Source organism: Carassius carassius, chromosome 36 (genome assembly GCF_963082965.1).
Source record: "Carassius carassius chromosome 36, fCarCar2.1, whole genome shotgun sequence".
Lineage (NCBI taxonomy): Eukaryota > Metazoa > Chordata > Actinopteri > Cypriniformes > Cyprinidae > Carassius > Carassius carassius.
Window position 1 is genome coordinate 13,837,940 of NC_081790.1, and position 22,497 is coordinate 13,860,436.

A 22,497-nucleotide genomic window follows, 5' to 3' on the forward strand; every position below is an offset into this window, starting at 1 on the left:
TGATTTCAGAGCTGAAGCTACATGAAAATGCGACATGTTGATGTGTGTACAAACCACTGAAACCTTCTTGTTTCCTTTCAGATAATATCTTTAACACTGAGGGCATGTTTTTAGAGGTTACTGTGACAGAAATGTGAGGCCATTCAATTACAAGCTTGCTGACTGGAGAACTTTATGCTGAATGCGAGGGTTTATGGGAAGCCTTTCCTGAAGGCTGAAGGTCAAAGTGTGCTCTTGTTATTAGCATGATTAAATGTTACGTAGCAGGCCATCTTTGGATCCATTGCAACAATGCCACTAACAAATCTACAAAACAAACCTAGTGACTGATGTACCTTGTGAGTCTGAGCTGATTTTCTCAGATGATTATGGTTAAAAACCCTTGCCACATTAATGGCTGGATGTAGTAGGACTGTGCATAACTGCCGTTAACATTGCACAAGCTTTAAATATGTTATATTAAAAAAATAAACAAAAACAACAACAACAAAGGCTCATTGAAAAAGCATGCATCTACCTAAAATTTACTATTTTAAAACATAAAAAAATCTTTAATTCATACAAATTAAGATTACAGGAGCAGATTATTGATTAATAAAGACTTAATTTCAGATGGTTCTTTGCACAGTGCTATGTTGCGACCTCAAAACTATTTTGCCATAATGCATGATTTGTGAATTTATTCATAAATATGGTACAGTATGTATAGCTTTTTTTTGACATCATAAACTTCCTCAGTAGCCCACCTGGTACAACATTGTACTTGCAATGTTGAGCGCTTTGGTAAACTCCATTGCTTTGAAATATTAATTATGATGAAAAAGATTCAAGCTAAAATACCATGCATACTTACAAATGAGTTTTTATTTCACCTTTGGCTTTGTTAACACTGGTTGGTTATGTTTAAAGTAAGGTTTAGTGCTGGTGGCATGCTGTTCTCAAACACAATAGAGTATTAACCTTTTAGCGCCACTCATCGGACATTTCATTTTATAAAATACCATGATATGTACAATAACCAGTGTAATAAAATATTTCCACATTCATGTTCACGCATTCTGCAGAAATCTGAACACACTTTTACCACTGCTCACTGGGCATTTCACTTGAAAAGTGCCACAAAAGAGTCTGTATTAATCTAAAAATGCACATGTGGTAGTTAGGTTATCAATAATGTTTTGTTAAAACACACACACACTACACATTTCCACATCACTTATATCCAAAATCCCAGATGCGTTCTCAAGTGTCATGAGTAATGAAGATTAAATTAAGAGTCCCTGTTATATAAGCTAGTCTATAGAAAGGTATTGGATTCTCAATTTCTCACAGAGAATATGCCATAAAAACAATTAGGAACAAGGTGCCACTTAACACTAGCAACTGTTATACATCCAATGCTCAATGTTCCTGAAGTGCAGCAGGTGCGTTCTTTTGATTAGATCAACTTTAATTGTGATTTTAATTAAATGGCCTATCTGAAGCAAGATTTCTAAAGTCTTCCAGAGTGGCTAGGGAATTAAATAGATAAAAGGCAATAGACAATGGGATCCATGGACTGAAATCTGAGAGAAATGGCCACGAAAAAAAAGAAGCATCAGCATAGTGGTGAAAGAGCCAGGATAAGCAAAACAATGCTTTCAAACAATGGCAGAGTCTCACCAACAATAGCCATTTATTTTGTGCCTGATGTCCAAGAAGAACCCCCCCCCCCCCAAAGTAAACAGAGACAAACTCAGAACGCAGTCCGACACCCTTCTCATGCTAAATATCCCATTTCTCCCAAGATACCCATGTGCACACGGTTTATTTGTTAACAATCTGCTCTGTGCTCTGTCATAATGGCAGTGAACTGTGAATTTACATTCGCATACTGTACATTTTTGATAACATAGTCAGTGGGGCTACCCTGGGACTCATTGTTTTGTATGAGGACTCAGAGAGGCAGATGGGAAATGGACTGTGGGTCTTTAGCATAGTGAAAAACGGCAGATGACTGACAAGGGAATTCTGTGTTGGCTCTAAATGTTTCCTGACTCGCTAGCTCATTTACAAAAGAATGCATAATGATACTTAAACACAGGAATGATCGGCATCAATCCCATGCCTGCCCCCCCCCCCCCCCCCAAAAAAAATGTGGAACAGAACTCAAAGTGCAAATTATCTCAGTAGGACTTTTATTGACAACTGACATGAAAGGTGGGAAAAGGTGACCGGTGCTGAAGGGAATTCTGTGGAGGGTGATGCAGGTTTAGCATGGATAATGAGGAACTTGTCATTCCTTTACTGGATGCAAACACTCTGTTGGTTGGATTGGACTTGAGAGGTAATTGTTTCATATGTATTGCTAGCAAAGTGACCGAGCCATTGCCATTGCCTGGGGTGATGCTGACATGCGCACAGATGGACCCGGCCAAAGGGGGAACACTAGATCACTACTGACAGATGGAATTAGAGATAACAGTTTAAATATGTGGGCTTTATGTGTACAAATTCATTAGTAGTCGTTTAAAGTTAGTCACTAAACTTTTAATAACTTGTATGTGGGCGCAGATACATTCGCTAACCAGAACCTTCCAATTATCTCCTAAACATTATGTTCTTCTGTGCTCATGTGTTTACATACACTTTAATAAACACGGCTTGTTTTAGGTCTAATTTATGGAAACATCATTTCAAGTTAATGATAATCCAGTGCAAAAATCAAGCGTTAATAAATGTAATACAAATTTTATTCAGGTTGTTGTCTACTGTTACTTCCTAACTTTGACTTCTGTAATCTTCAACTGACACAGCAGGACCTCATGGAAATATGTATAGTATTGAAACCACAGAGCTTGTAAACACAGACTCTCTTAAATTATATTCTTGCTTTTTCACCCACACTTTGGTTTTAAATAATTAACAGCAATAGGGTCCATGTGAAAACTTAAGTTAACAACCAAGGCCGCCTAGAACTCCCTACTAGGTTACCGCAGGTTTTCAGATAACATAATGAAAAGAATGTTGCACGTTTCTGGCTGCCTGTTTGCTTTCTGTCTTTTTCTTCTTTAATCTTTGAGTACATACACTTGCTGTTTATTCTAATTGGATTCATGTAACTTCAGCACATAGCAAAGAAACCCATTACCCGCTAGTTGTGATTCGGTGCATTTAGTCTGTAAAAAGCGTTTGAAGTGCTTGTCTTTTGGGCTTTGGCACAAAACATCAGTTGTGGAACTGTAGAGATCTTAAGTTTGTTGAAAGTCATGATTAGTGTAGCTACACAGGGTTAAGCAAAATTCAGAATTTAGTGTTCTCTTTCAGTTCTTGATTTGAAATTGGCCATGTTCTACAGGAGGCTGGAATTTGGTATTCGAATGGCAGGAAGAGGAAATTATTGAATCACAATTCAAAGAAATTAAACTCAGTCACACAAAGGATTTCAGTCCAACACATTTATATTCAGGCATTACAACAGAATAATAATTAGATCATTAATTTTACCCAAGTATGCCTACTTATTCCTGGTGCAGACTGTTTTGTATTTCTATAAAAAATAAAATACTATTTTTTTATCATCTTCTTCATATCAATAAATAGCAAAATAAATAATTAAATAAATACTGACATAAAAATGTGAATTAAAACATTCTAAGCAATGAAGTTTCCCTTCTCCATGGTTCATAAAATGAAAAGTTAATTTCATTTTAGTGTTGGAGATAACATTCAGCCATTCCCATGATTGCCCATGAGTCACATCAACTCAGGGCTTTGTCATTCATTTCGTAAAACCTAAACCTGGCATTCTTCTCATTAGCTTTCTTTCATCACAGCCAGCCAGCTGTATTATTTAAGGCTGTTCACTAAAACCCTAGTAAAGACAGTAATAGAATGTGATGGCAGTTCATTTGGGAATGACGTCAGTAAGATTAACAACAGCAGCTCCAGCTAACATCTGTGATGGGCAACCATTTTAAAATGACTGGTTTGTGCAGGTAAAGCCATCATGCCTGGTCTCCTTTACTGGAGTATGCTTTGGTGCTTTCTAATTGAGAGGGATTTGCAGTATTGAAAAGTATAGCATTTGCATCACTGTGTACTGCTGGGACAAAGATGTGTTTGTTTAGTTGTGGCACAGACTGCAACCTGTTGAACTCTCAGAGAAAGCTATTCCCCCTCTATCTCTACTGTTCATTATAATAAGGGCTTAAGGCTAAAAAAACAGAGAATATATAAATAATAATAATAATAAAACATAACCCTAAGTGTTCAGTGTTATTTGATGCAAAAACAAGGTTTGGAAAGCATCTATACTATAAAGCGTCTTCAGAAATAGGCAAGCAAAGCCTTGACCTCTTAAAAAGAAACAATATTTTGTCTCAAAACATGCTATAAAAATCAAGCATTTCAACTATTTAATAATTTACTGTAATATTTGCCATTAACACATCCTATCACAAGCCTTGAATGAAGGGAGCAGTTTCTGTGCTACATGGAGTTTGTCATATTTCCTGAAATCTTTTGTTATGCATTGGGTGTCTGTTATGGAAAGAGAGAGAATCTCAAAGAGATGACGACCTTTAATAATACCATCATCAAAGAGAAGTATCAAATTATGACTTGACTAGCAATGTATAAACTTCTTTTGTTTTCAGACGTTAGAGTAAAGCATTATGTCTCATACATACTAATGTTTGAGATAACATACCATGCAAACTTGGACCAAACACTAGCTAAAATACAATGACTTGAGACAATGACTTCCTATTAGCCACTGTTTCAATCGTCTCTCTGTTCTGCACCATAAAAAGTAAAGGATGTGACGGTCAACACACAGTTTTCTCTATTAAAACAGCCCAGTGCCCTGATATACCTAGAGAAAGATGGTAGTGATGCCAAGTCAGGCTTGCTTTACCCATCAACCCTCTGCTGTTAAGAGAAATACCAAAGGGAGACGTGTCTGAGGCAATGTACCAGCTCGGTTGAAGTTTTTTTATTCATTATCACACTTTTGTAGCATCCCTTGCACCACTTACTTCATAAAATATTTAAAAAGCAGTACTTTCAAATAAGTAGGATGTCCAAATGCTCAGAATTCATAATATAGTAGGTGAACAAGACCCACATGACCTACTGTACTGTGAATCTGAAGCGTGGAACCAGTGGACATTTTTCTATCCCATGAGTCCACATGAGCCAAGGAGTTGTCAGATTCAAAAAGTTGAAAAATAACCAAAAAATAGAGTAAGATTGTTCTATAGAAGTTGGTTCTTGTGCAGCGTACATAAACAGCATTCTTAAACTACTAAACAGAGCTAAGTCCTAAGTATATACTTTGAAAGTACAAGAATTTGAACAGAATTTATATCATTTCAAGGCATTTGTTGATTCAATATTTCATACAAGACATTTCTATAAAAAGTGTTATATATACATTTATAAACTATTTAAATCAATTAGATATCTATATCAAAATCAATAGACAAAAGACCCTTAGTATAAATCTGTGACAAAAACATCAAGCATCTCATAACACAAGAGGATTCATTTAGCTTGACTTTTTCAATTCAATGTCTTTCTACTCTGTATTCATGGCCAGTTCCCACCAACTTAGAAACATGCTATTATAAAGCAGGAAAATGTCACATTCCACATTTCAACAAGAATTTCCCAAATGAACACACTGATTTAATTTAGATAGATCTAGTCTGACAATGAAGGACTTATCTTCCTCTCGAACCCTACTCATTTTTACATTTTTGTCCTTTGAAATGAACAGTGCTCTGTTTTAAATTCACTTTTCTAGATGGCGCCATCAAAATTCCAAACCGCTGTTCAAAACACTTTCTTTCTCCAGGCGATGTGGATAATGAACAGCAAATACAAGTACGTGACACAAAAAAAGTCTACAAAGTACGTGAATGTAATTATTTGTTATATTTCTTTCCATTGGCAAATACAAACTTGTCAGCAAAACTGTTTCTAAATTCCTTTTGTTCTGTTGTTCTGACGGGAATAATTCAGTCACTTCAGCCAAAACAAGGATAATTAGAACCACTAAAACATTTGTACCAACATCAATAATGCAAGTGCTTTCGTAACGAGTCGCATAACAAAATGTATCTGTAAAAAAGAGCATAGTATACAAGGATTATAATCAAGGATAGAGCATACTCAACCTTCCACAAAGTCATTAAATAAACTTTTTTTTTAATTTTCTTTTTTTTCACTGTCCACTAATGATAACAGAGAAGTATTAAAAGTATGGGGAAGAAATGCACCCACAAGTAAGTAAAAAAAAGAGAGCTATGCCTTCACGTTGAGGATTACAGCTACATTCATTTATAAAGTCTTTGCATTTGCTTTAAATTTAGAACCCCACAAGCAGTTCCTTTGATAAATAATACAATAACCTAATTTGGTCTTAGATAATGCAGATATGTAATTAGCGAAGGCCCTACCAAAACAGCACAGTGAACATTGAAGGCTCATTGATATCTCCTAAAGGGATATAATGAATGCATCAATTAGCTCAGCATTATGACAGTCTGGTGCTTTATGTGACTGCTGTAATTATGTCTATAGTTGGATAATGTTCCTTTTCATGAAACATTGTTGCAGAGTTTAATGTTCTGTGTGATAATACATAATTTAAGAGGATATTCTTATTTTGCTTTACAATAGTTTTTTTTATTAATATTTCCATAATTTGTAAACTTTATCCTCATTGCTCCTGTCAAATCTATAAGATGACAAGCATAATTAAAGTTATCGTGCATAATCACACTAGGAAAAGAGTGCCCTCAGTGGCGTAACGAGCCAACACCGGGCCCTTAAGCAGGATTATCAAGGCGGGCCCCCCTACACGTGATGACGCTACGCGCACCAAAAAAAAAAACTGCTGGTGATGGCGCACCATAATAACACATTGTTACTGTTACTGTCACTGCTATATACACATAGGCATAGGTCCAAATACATAAAAAAGATGCTCACTTACATTATAGCTGCATTTTCCGGGCTTTCCTCTGTGCGAAGTTGTCGATCATATCCTTAAGGTCCAGATTGCGCGCACGGCATTCTCAATTGACAGTATGGCAAGTCCAGAGAGACGACTCTGTCCCATTGAGCTCCTGAGATAGCTTTTTAGCAGTTTTAGTTTTGAAAAAGAACGCTCTGCAGAGGCCACTGTCACTGGGATGGTTAGAAAAATCATGAAAGCAGTGCAAACCTCCCCAAAACTCGCAGTGATGCAGCTGTTCTCGACGTTCAACATCTTTGTCAGCTGTTGCACTGTTTTCATTTGTGAAATACTGTCTTTCAAGCATGAACGGAATGATAACAATTGCATTGGGAAATCAGTAGTAATGTCATCTCTGTAAATCTCCACCAGCCTGTTTGCTTGCAAAAACAGTTCATCATCTGTTGCAGTGCAAAGGGTCTCGGGCAGTAAAACTTTGAGGTTGTCAACTGTTGATCGTAAACCGACGAATCTCTGGGTCAACTGAGAGATGACAATATCAAGGGAGGCATTAAACACGTGTACGCGAAAGTATGACTCAGCATCTGCTAAACGTTCATCTTGACACAGCTCATCAAAATGCGCTTTCACTTTTCTCAACCGAGTGTTCTCAAATGCAGTGCTCACTCCCCACTTCTCTGAAAGGCTCTTCGCTGTTTGTTTGGCATCTTCAAAATTTTCTCGGAACGCAGTTAGGTCTCTGATGGCGCAGTCCAGTAGCTGGACTGCTGTAGCCAGATCCATGTCTTGGGATTGTAGATGTTTTGATATCACATTAGTTCGTTCCAGGATTTTGCTTTGGAGGACAACAAGACAAACAAATGAGAATTTCTCCATTGCCTGTTTCAACGATGCAGCCTCATCCCGTTCATCTTTCTTTCTGCTTGTCAGTGAAAGTTTTGCCAATGCCTTCATCACATCATTGTACCAATATCTCAGAGCGGTTACTGCTTCGTGACGTGAGGACCATCTAGTCGGGCATAACTTTTGCAGTGTTATGTTGGAGTCATTGTTTGTCTCGTCACTGTGTGTTTTATTTGAGAGCATTGCCCATCTTTTTATGCTGTGCCCAAAGAACACATAAATGCGCTCAACAATGTCAAAGAACTGTCTTACTTCTTGTATCTTCACCGCATCATTAAGGATGAGATTCAAATTGTGTGACGCACAGTGTACATACACGGCAGTTGGCTCCTTGGCAGCTATCCTTGCTTGGACACCACTGTTTATGCCATGCATATTTGCGGCACCGTCGTACCCTTGCCCTCTGCACTTGGAAAGGTCTAGTTGTCCTCCACCAACCTGTCCTCCAACCAATACGCTCGTATATGTCGTTTGTCCAAATCCCTGAAATACGACCCATCAGAGCGTATACTACAATTGCGCCCCTATCTGCAAAAGGTCGTTTTCATATTAATGTTTTATACTCTTTTATTTGCCCTCTGATTTGCGTTTCGTGTAGCTCAGTTGGTAGATTATTGCGCTATACATTGATAGGTAATCATGCTATCATGGGTTCGATCCCAGGGAACGGACATGCATGAAAATGTACATGCTCAATAAATCATAATTTAGCATGATTTCTGTGAGGGTTAGGTTTAGGGGTGGGGTTAGGTGTGGTCATTCGAACGAATAAGCCACCTAGTAAAATATGTAGGAAATACTGTGAGATCGGTGTAAAAAGCCCACACATTGCATTTAAATAAACGTGCGTTTTGATTGGTAATGACGTTATACGTCATTTCATGACGACAGACGCAACGCGATACTGTCATTATTTTTTACGCCCGCTTGAGGGCACTTAACTTTAAAACGTAAATATAGGTCGTAATAAGGTGCTTGCGCAAACGACCTATATGGTCGTTTTTTGTTGGAGGACAGGCTCCCTCCACAGATGCAACAGTCTCCTGAGTAAGTAAAGGAACGGTTATCCTGTGCGGGATCCTGTGGGAAAGGGCCAGTAGGTTTGCATGACCCCGAATACACTATAAATGGTTTGACATTTGAGTCTAAATACTCAGGAAAATGACCCATGTCGGTTGGATGCTTATGCAAGGAGATATTAGCAGTGATGGGCATATCTACCTCGTTCTCCTCGATGCTGTTGGATGACCCGCTGGTGTTGTTAGCACAGGCCACCGAGTGAGCATTGAATGCCTTACTCCGTTCTTCCACAACATTTTCACCTTTTACATCGATGTTGCTTGATCCACTTTTGCTAGCATTAACCACGGAGCTGCTACTACCAACGGTCGCTTCAGGTGCTTTACTCACTTCACTCTCTTGCTCCATCTCAATCTCGATCTCCCCCTGTGTCATCTTTTTAAAGAAGCTTCCAATTTTTGGTAATTTATAAATTAATTTATCAAATTCCTCTTTTCGTTTGCCCTTTTGAAAGCCACCTTTGTGTTTAAAATTTGACAACTCCATGTCTGTCTCAAGTTCAGCGTTTTTTACTGTTTTGCACGCAATGCGCATGTTCACCCGGGGATTCCCCAGTTCCAATTAGAAACAAGTTACATCAAATTCATCATTGTTCATTTCAAAAATTTATTTAATTATCAGTCAAATATGCTGTTGTCATTATTTATTCAAATCAATTCGCAAAAAATTTAAATTCGATCAAACTAAAAGTAGTCAAATGCGATAGGGGGACCCGGCTGTCAATCAAAATCTTCCAGTAACGCGGATGGGCCCCTGATTGGTCCGGGCCCGTAAGCAACCGCTTACCCTGCTTACCGATAGTTACGCCTGTGAGTGCCCTTGAGCATTGCTTTTGTGTCATAGTCTATTTTTACTGTATTGTCAAATTGTGTTGCGACTGACAGTGCATAGTCTTAAAGAAACAATGATTATGAGGGCGGAGATAATATGCAACAGTCCCACACACTACTTCACTAAAGCTCAGAACAGATGTGCTGAACTGCAGAGTTTAAAGGTTAGGTTTACACATTCTTCCAACTCCTCACATATTGACACTTGGTCAGGGTCCCTCAGTGTCAGCTAGACACAATGGGAGTATCGCCATGATGAAATTACATATTGGAGTATTAATAAATACCTGTAAATATTTATGCAATGCATATGCCTACCTGTAAATTTTGCTGAGAATTGGTTTAGGGTAGGTGTGGGGTTAGGTGCTTTGGTATCTATAAGGAATGCACAAAATTATCTGAATGATATCGGAATTGAACGATAATAGTTTAAAATATAAATACGGCATTGGCCCTATATGAAAATAATGCTGATGTACCTTGCCGATAAGACGAGTAACTCAAATCAGCATTTCGGTCATTATTGAAGCAAACTTTTCCCTACATGGTGATTATTTTCACTTATATTTGATCTGAGAATCCAAGTACAGAATGACACGTTGGGTGTGTGTGCAGTAGCAGCAGCCAGCAACCACCCACCCCGGGTACTAATGCCTCTCTGGTAAATAGTTTTATGTACTTGGGTGGGCTGCTGGCCTAGTTGTTAGAAAAATGCAACAAATATCATTAATTTTGTGTTTCTGATTAAATAAAGTAGTAATTAATTTAATAAAATGCACATTGCCATGCAATTATTGCATCCAGCTGCCGCTGATCACAGCGTGAGTATAAGAAGGCAGCAGGTGCAATGCATACCAGGTTTTCACTGAGGAGCCAAACCGGAGAACCGGCAGCTCAGCAACAGTACAGCAACCATGGCAACTCTCGACGCCACGTCGGTGACCGACGAAAATGGGATCCCTACCAAAGTGCCATGGGTGCTGCCCCTTCCAGTGCCCTGTGCAAACCGCCTGCGCCCCTATTAGGTGTAGGCCGGGGCTCGGAACAAGTAGTTCCACTCACCATTGTCAAAGCACTACCTCACTGGGTGAGATTGGATAACACTGGGAAAACGTACCCGTTCCTTCCCGAAGGAGCAAATACACATATAGCATCTGTTAAGGGGTATATGGAGAAATTTGAGGTGATTAAAACCCTCTTGGGAAGGCAGAAGTCAGCCGGAGAATCACGGGCTCTAAAGCTATACCCTGGACTATATGCATATGAGTACCACTTAGGTCTCAATATGGAACCCAGCCTTCCATGATTCTCACGGATTCATCACGAAGACCTGGCGCCAGACGTTCTGCCATGTCCAGCTGCCTAGGGTGATGGAGGATCTCAACAGGGTCTACAGTACGGACACTCTGGAGCAGTTTTAGCAAGTTGACACTAACCGGGGCCTCTCGGTGCCACTACCCATTTGAGGTGAGAACACAGGAGGATACCAGCTCTACATGAAGGCTATAGAACCTAGCGAACGTGTTAGGGGTTGCCCAGCCCGCAGCTCTACAAATATCTGTCAGCGAGGCACCGAGATCCAGCGCCCAGGAGGATGTAACACTACTAGTTGAGTGATGTCCCCTCTGGTTCTCTCTAGTTCATCCAGCTCCTCTGGGACTGGACGCTATGGTACAGACCTGGCCGAGGCTTCGTTTGTATGCATTTCCCCCTATTGCTCTGCTCCTGGGAGTTCTGGCGAGAGTACGCCGGATGGGTCCATCTGTTGTTAGTAGCCCCATTCTGGCCGGGCCGAGTATGGTTCGCAGATCTGATTTCTCTCCTCGACAGCTCTCCATGGGAGATTCCGATCAGGACAGATCTACTTTTTCAGGCACAGGGCAAGTATTAACCTTCGCCCAGAGTTGTGGAAACTGTGGGTGTGGCCCCTGAGGAGGCACAGCTCATAGCATCTGGTCTCTCAACCGAGGTTGTTAAGACCGTCCTCCAATCCAGAGCTCCCTCTACGAGGAAACTGTACGCCCTGAGGTGGAAGCTCTTCACCTCATGGTGCAGAGACAGCCAACTTGACCCTGTTAACTGCCCAGTTGGTACAGTTCTCGAGTTTCTCTAAGCTAGGCTCTCTGCGGGGTTAACTCACTCCACCTTAAAGGTTTACGTGGCGGCCATTGCTGCTTACCATGTCCCTTTCAATGATGAGTGGGTAGACACCCCCTAGTTACACGTTTCCTCCACGGTGTGCTGAGGCTGAGGATCCTGGGACTTGGTTGTGGTTTTAGAGGCTCTTTGTAATGCTCCATTCGAGCCAATACATGATATCTCAGATAGACATCTAACTCTCAAGACTGCCCTGTTATCAGTCTTAGTTATCATCTCTATTAAGAGAGTTGGCAATCTCCAGGCCCTTTTGGTGGCCCCTACCTACCTAGACTTTCCCCTGATATTGCCAAAGCATTTTTATACTCTCGAGCGGGTTATGTTCCTAAAGTTCCCTCTTTTATGCCACAACCCATAGTACTGCAGGCCTTCTGCCATCCTCCCTTTCGGGAGCCAGACCAGGAAAAGCTATATTGTATGTGTCTGGTTCGGGCGCTGGGCATATAAGTCGACAGAGCTGCCCTGCGGAGAAAATCAGACCAATTGCTTGTTTGCTATTGTCCCCCTAAAAATGGTTTTCCTGCCTCTAAGCAGACCCTAAGTCATTGGATAGTCGAGGCTATCAATGTATCCTATGAGTCCTCTGGTCTTCCCCCTCCTTTGGGAGTCAAGGCTCACTCTACTCAGGGTATGGTGGCCCCTAAGGCCTTCTCAGCAGGTGTGTCCCTTTTGGAAATCTGCAACGCTGCGGGATGGTCCACACCCTCTACGTTCGTCAGATTTTATGATCTAGATATGCAAACCACTCCTGGCTCTTCTGCTCTCTCGCCTTAGCTTTGCTCTTCAGATACACACTAGGCAGAGATTTGGAAGTCTGGCAGCATGGGCACATCGTTCCCCAAAGCGTTCAACGCAGCTCGAGTTGCTGATGAGGATCGTCCCAAGGTTACGAATGTAACCCTAGTTCCTAGAAGGAACGAGACGCTGCGTCGTATCGCCATACTTCCGGCAAGGCGCTTGCTTCCCTACTCGAAGCTGAAGCCAGCTGAGTGGCACATGCTTTTATAGCTTCCTGGTCATTACGTCACCCCGCCTGTGATGTCACGCCCTTCCATTGGACAAATTGCACACAATATTCAGAGTCGGTCTCGCCAAAGGTGTTCCCCAAAGCGTTCGATGCAGCGTCTCGTTCCTTCGAGGAACCAGGGTTACATTCGTAACTTTGGGACGTTTCTACAAGTTTTTCTCTAACCAGCAGATCTAACCTAGATCAATATCCAGAAATAACTTAAATCAAATTTAGATCATAGTCTAAGTGGTTTTTTTTTCATGAAAATGTAATACTTCTCATGCAAGCTAATGGTGTAGCTGAGGAACTTTGTGGTACATAGGTACAAAAGTACTTTGTATCTCCTAAAATACAGTTTTAATGTATAGATGAGAAGTAAACATACATATATGTGACAATATGTGACTAGTTCTGTTCCTTGATGCTGACTGGTCAATAGCTGTGTTTTAAATACAATAATGCACAGCGTTGACTGCTTCACTGAACAGATCTGTGGATTACTGTGCAACACCTCTTTGCAACATAAACAAAGTATATACAGCCACATTGTTCTGCTAACATTTAATATTTTGAAAACCTTCCCCTGTTTATTTACTTCCCCTATTTATTTATTTCCTTGTATGGTACTATATGTTCTTTGAGCTGCACTGTTTAATGTTACTTCTGATTTGGTGGATTTGCGCTATGCTACGAACCAGTCTGGTTTAATGTAAGATGCAAAATGAAAGTTTTCTCATGCTGAGAGATAAAAAGAAGTATATTTATAACATGCATCATGTTACAAAATAAATAACAGCAGATGAATTCCTGTTTTCATCTGAGCTCTGTCAGATGGAGGCACAAAGTCTTAACATACTCTTGTTGTTTACTGTAACTGTCAGGGAATATTTTTCAAGCAGAAGGATGGCATTTAATGATTTTACTTTTAAAAAAGTAACACATTACGTTTTTTTGCTTTAAAATAACTGTGTTTTGTGGTAACCTTTTTTTGCTTCATGTTGTGCCCCCAGAACAGTACCCTTCAGCCATGATTTTATTCGCAATAGATGCAATACAGAACAGCCTCTCCTACCTTAATGCTTACTTAACAAACAGAATATCATTTTACCACCCTTAAAACAAACACTGTCTCCTTAAAATTAATGCACTAATCATATAATAATATTTAGACTGGGCTACAGTGTAATGCATAATCCATGATTCATCAATAAGTTTGCACTTATTATAAATTTAAGATAACATTTAGAACTAACTGAAATCACATGTAAAGTTAAAAATCCCATGTTATTGTCAAAATGATTATGAACATATAAATATAAAGACATGAACTGAATAATTAAGTGACCCTACAGCAAGGAGAATGAGAGGAAAGTTTCTTTCAAGTACAGACAAAATAAAAGAGTGTTCCCAAACTACAAAGTTTTCTGCACACACAAGTATGCCACTGTATGATATGAATATTCTGAATCAATAATGATTATCTTTGTGCCTGTTTGACAATGTTTTGGGAAAAAATATAAAGCAGACTCAAATTGCTTCAATACAGTATCAAAAAACGCCAGTCTCAAAATGATAATTACAATCATGGTCACCCAGCAACTCTTCTCATTTTCCTGTTCACTTTGGACAAATTGGAGATGCCAGAGCATCCAGTCTGAGCGATTTATGGGTCTTTTCAGCATTAATTCCTCCTGAAGCTTCGAGTCAGAGTACACGCTGGCCCCTGGCCCCTGTTCTCCCATTGGGAATTACATACAGTGCCATTCTTTTCTAGTGTGGCAATCAGCCTTACTTGACGGATCTTGCGGTTACCACCAGAAGGCTGTGAGGAGCAGCTTGCCACTCAACACAGTCTGTGGCAGGAACAAAATGTTTTTTCATCTCTTCATGTGTCTATTAGATCTGTCTCTGAAGTGTACTGCAGGAAAGAGAAGCACCAAAATTGATTGACTCCCTGTAAAGTTCATAAATGAACCAAAAATTAAGCAAGTAAATAAGTGAAATAAGTAAATGGTATCCCTTCAGATTTAGCAATATAAGTATATATCTACATGCTGAATGATAACTATATATATATATATATATATATATATATATATATATATATATATATATATATAATCATACTCAATACCACCGAACTTCAGTTATTAACAAAATATTATTTTTGTCTTTCCATTCAATTCATTAAATCTTCATTACAAAATCAACATTTATATTATAAGCACATAACACACATAAACACATAAACAAAGACCATCCATAAACAATCAGTAGCTAAATAAATATTTTTACATCTCCACAGGGAAAATTTACTTAATGCTTTTGTCACCCTATTCAGAGAAGTGTTTGAGCACCCAGCTGGAGGAAAGGATCCAGGTGAACTGTTGCTCGCCCTGCGGCAAGGGAATTCCACAGCAGCGGATTACACTCTCTCCTTTCGTACGCTCGCCGCTCAGACCGGCTGGGGGGAGGATCCTCTCAAAATATTGTATCGGAAGGGATTGAATGCGGAGCTGCAGGGAGAACTTGCTTGTCGTGATGACGGAAGGACCCTCAGTCAGATCATGGAACTTACCATCCAGCTCGATCATCTCATCCGGGCTCGCCGCCCTCCAGCCAGGACCAGCCTGAGTTTCAACCCGGTATGCACCTCTGAGCCCGAGCCCATGCAGATCGGATACACCCATCTCTCCGAGGCAGAACGTGAGAGGAGGAGGCGCAATCATTTATGCATGTACTGCGGTCAGGCTGGTCATTTCAGGGCTTCCTGCCCGGTGAAATCCGCTCCTCGTAACCCCGCTGTGGTGAGTTCACGTTCACTCTCTTCAAAATCTCTCACTGTGGATATTTCGTTAATTGTTAATGGGCAGGTGGTAAAATCGAGGGCTTTTATAGACTCGGGAGCTGCTGGAAATTTTATTGACTCAACCTTTGCAAAAACTCATCAAATTTCTCTCCGCTCTTGTGAACCCTCTGTGACAGTGACAGCATTGGACGGTCGCCCCCTGGGGACAGGGGAGCGTCAGCACATCACACCACCTCTCACCCTCAGCATCGGCTCGCAACACAGGGAGACCATCCAGTTTTACACCATTCACTCGCCACTTCATCCTATGATTCTGGGGTTTCCTTGGCTGGAGAGACAAAACCCGCAAATTTCCTGGTCTGAGAGGAGGATTATTCAGTGGTCTCTGTATTGTCGGAATAAATGCATACCCGCTGTCTAGGGTCCTGAATTGAGTGACAGCCCCTCCGTGGACGTAAATCTACAGGGAATCCCCGCTGTTTACCATGACCTTGCCCAAGCATTCAGCGAGCGTGAAGCTTCACACTTACCTCCCCATCGTGCTGTCGACTGTGCTATTGTGCTCCTGTCGGGAACCATGCCGCCACGCGGTCGTGTATACCCCCTATCTCAGCCAGAGACCGAGGCCATGAAGTCATATATAGAAGAACAGCTTGCCAAAGGCTTCATTACCCCTTCAACATCTCCTGCTTCAGCCAGTTTCTTTTTTGTAAAGAAGAAGGATGGGGGTCTCCGACCGTGCATAGACTATCGGGGTCTCAATGAGATAACTGTCAAATACCGCTATCCTCTGCCTCTGGTCCCAGCTGCCCTTGAAATGCTCCGTACGGCCCGATATTTCACCAAGCTCGACCTACGAAATGCTTACAACCTTATTCGTATTCGGGAGGGTGATGAGTGGAAGATGGCGTTTTCTACAACCTCCGGCCATTATCAATATCGGGTCATGCCATTCGGCCTTTCCAACAGTCCTTCAGTTTTTCAAGCGTTTGTCAACGAGATCTTCAGAGACCTGCTCAATCGGAGTGTAATTGTATACATTGACGACATCCTGATTTATTCAGACAACCTTGAAACGCACGTTCAGGATGTGCGAGCTGTTCTCAAGCGCCTCATCGAGCACCAGTTGTATGCGAAGATACAGAAATGCGAGTTTCATCAGACTCGGATCTCGTTCTTGGGTTACATCATCAGCGCAGACGGAGTGGTAATGGATGACAACAAGGTACAAGCAGTGGTTAACTGGCCTCGACCCGCGTCAGTGAAAGAGCTACAGCGCTTCTTGGGCTTCGCTAATTTTTACCGCCGATTTATCCGAAATTTTAGCATGGTTGTGGCTCCTCTCACTTCTCTGCTCCAAGGAGGAGGAGGACGTTTCCGCTGGTCTTCGGAATGCACTGTGGCGTTTGAAAGTTTGAAGAAGAGATTCACCACATCACCCATTCTCCATCACCCAGATCCCGAGAGAGAGTTTATTGTGGAGGTGGATGCTTCTAACACGGGCGTGGGTGCCATCCTGTCACAACGTCATGGTAATCCAGCTAAAATGTATCCCTGTGCCTTTTATTCTCGTAAACTCAATGCTGCAGAGCGCAACTACGATGTGGGCGATCGAGAGCTTCTGGCGATGAAGAGCGCTTTTGAAGAGTGGAGGCATTGGCTGGAGGGGGCGTGTCATCCTTTCACTGTGCTTACGGACCACAGAAATCTGGAGTATCTCAAATCCGCCAAATGTCTGAATGCTCGCCAGGCTCGCTGGTCCCTCTTCTTCTCCCGATTTAATTTCAAAGTCACTTTCAGACCAGGTTCTAAGGACGGGAAGGCGGATGCTCTCTCACGCCAGTTCGACAGTAAAGACGAGTGTTCTGAACCAGTTCCTATTCTGCCTCCTCTCTCATTGTCGCACCAGTGCAGTGGGATATAATCACGGAGGTTTCTACAGCTCAGCAAAAACATGGAATGTCCGGGGAATGTCCGGGGGACCGCCTCTATGTTCCTCCCGAGCTCCGCGACCGTGTCCTCCAATGGGTTCATTGCACTCCCAGCGCGGGACATCCAGGTATCACGGCCACCACTCAGCTAGTTTCCAATCGTTTCTGGTGGACTTCCCTTCGAGCTGACGCAATCAAGTTTGTTCATCAGTGTTCCACCTGTAACATGGTCAAGGCTTCTCACCTGAAACCAGCTGGCCTCTTACAACCCCTGCCGGTACCACGACGCCCTTGGTCCCATATCACCGTGGATTTTGTCACGGACCTCCCTCAGTCACAGGGTTTCACCACCATCCTCTCGGTAATAGACCGGTTTTCTAAATCATGTCGTTTCATCCCTTTGTCTGGTCTTCCCACAGCCTTACAGACCGCCGAAGCCCTCCTCAATCATGTGTTTCGGCTCTTTGGCCTTCCTGAGGACATTGTGACTGACCGAGGCTCTCAGTTTACTTCTCGTGTGTGGAGGGAACTTTGCTCGAAACTCAATATTAATGTTAGTCTCACCTCGGGCTACCATCCTCAGGCCAACGGGCAGGTTGAGAGGTTGAATCAGGACCTAACTCGTTTCCTACGGACCTATTGCCATCAAAATCAGCAGGAGTGGAGTCGTTTTCTTGTTTGGGCAGAATACGCTCAGAATTCCTTAGTTAAACCGGCCACTGGTCTGACACCTTTTCAGTGTGTCCTGGGATTTCAGCCTCCGCTCTTCCCGTGGGCGGACGAGCCCTCCGATCTCCCCACGGTAGATTCCTGGCTTCGGCGCAGCAAGGCCACTTGGGATGCTGCTCATGTGCATTTACAGCGGGCCATTCGCAAATATCAGCATCATGCGGATCAGAGGCGACGCGGGGGTCCCCGGTACCGTCCCGGCCAGTGGGTGTGGCTTTCAGCCCGAGATTTCCGTCTCAAACTACCCAGCAAGAAGCTATCCCCTCGCTTCATTGGTCCTTTCAAAATTCTGCGCCAGATCACCCCGGTCTCATTTAGGTTGGCTCACAGGACATCCTAGACCCCTCTCTCCTTACCAGCTTCCATCGCGACCATCCTGACCGACCTGCTCCCAGACCCCGAGGAAGACCCCATCGACGTTCTGGTCCTCGCTTCCGGAGCCGCTCGCAGGGGAGGGGCTATGTCATGGAACGGTCTGCTACGCCCTCCTCTGGCGGCATCAGATCCCTCTCTCCTGAATATTAGAACTGCATTTCCCAGTCTCCCTCTCTCCTATCATCCCCGTCTAACCCTGCTTAATTATCTTGATTACCTGAAGTATTATAACCTGCAACTAGGTTATAATACTTCAGCTTGAGTTCCCTTTTGATGCCAGCCTGAGTTTATGTCTGCTGTTCTCTGTTTGATTACCTGCCTAAATAAACTGCTGCAGATGGATCTAACTGACTCCGCCGTTTCATCACACTTACATACTTATACCATGCACTTATAGTAACAAGCTATTGCATAAACCTTCATGCAATATCAAAATAAATAAATAAATCAACTGAAAATAATGTTATCAATGCATGTGCTTGAGAAACCATTCCTTCACTAGAAAACATCCTTGGGTGATCGAGCAGGTGCATTAGCAGTAAAGGTGACTCTTTAAGTCAGGACATATAGGAGCTCAGCACCTCCTCTGATTTAAAAGGTTTTAGAGGCAAATGGAGGTCAGGAACTGTCTCTTATGTGGACCCTCTATTAGAGCGAAACCACTTCTCACCCTGACACTTGAAATGAGGGGGAAATGGACTTCAGCAACTTGATTTGAAAGAGCAGGTCAAGAAGTGAGAAATAAATGTTTACAATTCTGAAAAGTGATCTTTTTAGCTCTTCTAAAAGAAGCACATGCATTTGACATACATTTCTTTTAGTGCTTCTGGTGTAGACTGTTATACTATGACTAAGCCTGTTTTTGCCACAAGATAAAAAATAAAGAAGGTAATTACAAATTTGTATGTCACATTTTTTTTCTTCTCACAATTCTGAGATTCTGGAAAATTTTAATAAACTCAGAATTTTGAGAGGTAAATTAAGAGTTGCAAAATAATATGTTGCCTTATTTTTAATTTTGTGGCAGAAAAAAAACAGAATTGCGAGAATTGAGAACTCAGAATTGAGGAAAAAAGTCTTTAAAAGAATTTAAAGATAAAAATGTTGCATTTACCTTTTTTCATTGAAAAAAAAATTGCACGATGTAAAAAATTGCAAAATTTTAACTCTCAATTGTTAGTTTGATAAAAAAGAAGAAAAAGATGTAAAGTCAGAGTTTGAACTGAAAAAAATGTTTAATTGTAAAATATTAATTCAGAATTACAAGATGTAAAATGATAATTGTGAGTGAAAAATGTTGCAATCTTTTTTGATTAAAAATTAAACAAATTGAAAAACATGAAAGTGAAAGTACAGAATTGTAAAATATAAACTCAGAATTTCAAAATTTAAACTCAGAGTTGCAACATGAAGGTCATGATTATTTATTATTATTTTTTTATTCTGTTTCAATAAATAAATAAATAAAATAACAAAATTGTAATATGTATACTGAGAATCCCATGTGTTGCAATTACCTTTTTTGTTCTATCTATCTATCTATCTATCTATCTATCTATCTATCTATCTATCTATCTATCTATCTATCTATCTATCTATCTATCTATCTATCTATCTATCCATCCATCCATCCATCCATCCATCCATCCATCCATCCATCATCCACAAACCCATCCATCCATCCATCCTCCCTTTGTGGAAACAGGTTTCTATAATGGACAGCACCACCTAAATCTTAAACTCTCCTTTCCATGCAGTTTTTCATCATGTTCTCACAGAGTTGAGTTCATAATGTGCAACAAACCTGGCAATAAAGCACACACTCTCTAAGGGCTGGTCACGTGTGTGGTTTGACCTCACATCAGAGTGACAGTGGCCTGCTCTTTGGCTGACCTCTCAACAGCACATTACAAGAGGACATTGTGAACTATTCCTCTCCAGAGACAGCAGGTCAACTTACTTGTCTTCACCCCTCTGTCAATATTGCAGGTGCATTAGCGCAGTCAGAGAGGGTGGATTTTTTTTTTTTTTTTTGCAGCATGCATTATGATTTAATTTTAGTTTGGTGCAAATGTGAAAAGGCAAGCTATGGAGAGCAGAAAATGAACCAGCCTGGGATGTTTTGATGAGCCATGCATTTAATGCAGGACACAGCTGATAGTGACAAGGAATCAATAGATTTCACATTTCTTTCGGCTCTACATTTGCAACACTATTATAAAATAATTAACCCGATTGGAGGAAAGGACAAAAAGGATATCTAAATTCTGCAGTTAGACCTCTGAGGAAAAAGTACTTATACCTCTGATACAACACTGCTAGATTTTGCAACTCAAGGACCAACAAACCTGTGCTGAATGTGAAGTTTACCAAGCTCTGAGGATTGAGATATGCTCAAAAGATTGTAGAATTCTAGCTGTCAAGTTGTAATCTTAGCAATGGAGCAATGGAAAAAAACTATTTCTCAGTGTCCAAGGACAGAACATTCTGCCAAAGCAATGCAAACACTTCAGCTGTGGTCTGCTGTGAGGTCACTAAATCCCTTTTTTGTAGTCTGCCCTCAATAATTTATTCAGATTTTCTGCAAAAACGACAACCTGAAAACACAATCAGCACACAGGTATAAGATATGTAGGCCTATCTTCATTATTGTCATTAATTTAGACCTAAATAGATTTAAATGAAATTTATGAACTCTATATTCTTGAATAAAAATTTCCATTGAAAAGCACTATACCTGAGAAACAAGGAAGCAAAATGGGTGTAACACTACCTGAGAAACAAGGAAGCAAAACATGTGAAACACAATTTTGTGTGTGTGTGTGTGTGTGTGTGTGTGTGGCTCAATATTGCCAAAAATGGAGCTGTAGCCTGGCAGGTAGTGCATGACCTCTGACGTGTTTCAAGTTGGAAGATTTCTGTCTTTTGCTGATCTCTCCCCTCACCCTGCATTTATTTTCTATAAAACAGGATTGGGCAAATTTCAGAATATAAGGAATTGGCTCCCTTTCATTTCTTGAGCTGGAATTTTATTTGAAATGCAATCTACTGTTTGTTTGGACAAATTCAGTTGAAATTCCATTATATATACTTGCGCATAGTTTTTCAGGTAGCTTTGCAGGTAGGTTTCTTGAAGCATCTTGGAAGTGTTGCAATAGTTCTTCTGGATTTAGTCTATATATAGTATACATATTGGTGCTGTCAAACGATTAATGTAACGACTGGGTGAAGGAGTGGCAGGAAGCAAGTGCGAGATTAATGAGATTTAATGAAGACAATGAGACAATACAAAACTGAGACACAAATAACGCTGGGAGGAATGCACAGTCCAAGATGGTGGTGAGGAATGACGAATCCGGAAGGCGGAGGTGAGTTGGCAGCAGGAGAGGGTGACACAGGAACTCCGGGGAAGCGAGCCGAAGGGAAGTGGTGTTGCTTGGTGTTGGGTTGCGTAGAGTGGACGGAGTTCCGGGGAGACACGGACATTTAACGCAGAAACACACAAGAAAGCATGGCATAGGTTACAAACACGAAACAACGCTCTCACGAAAAGACACTAGACAAGCCAATATATAGGGATGAGTAATGAGTGACAGCTGTTGCTGATGACAATTAACGGAGACGCCCACAAACTAATCAGTGCTGACGCTATACACACAGACTTCACCCACAAAGTGCAAAACCCAAAGATCACGGTTTACCAACCGTGA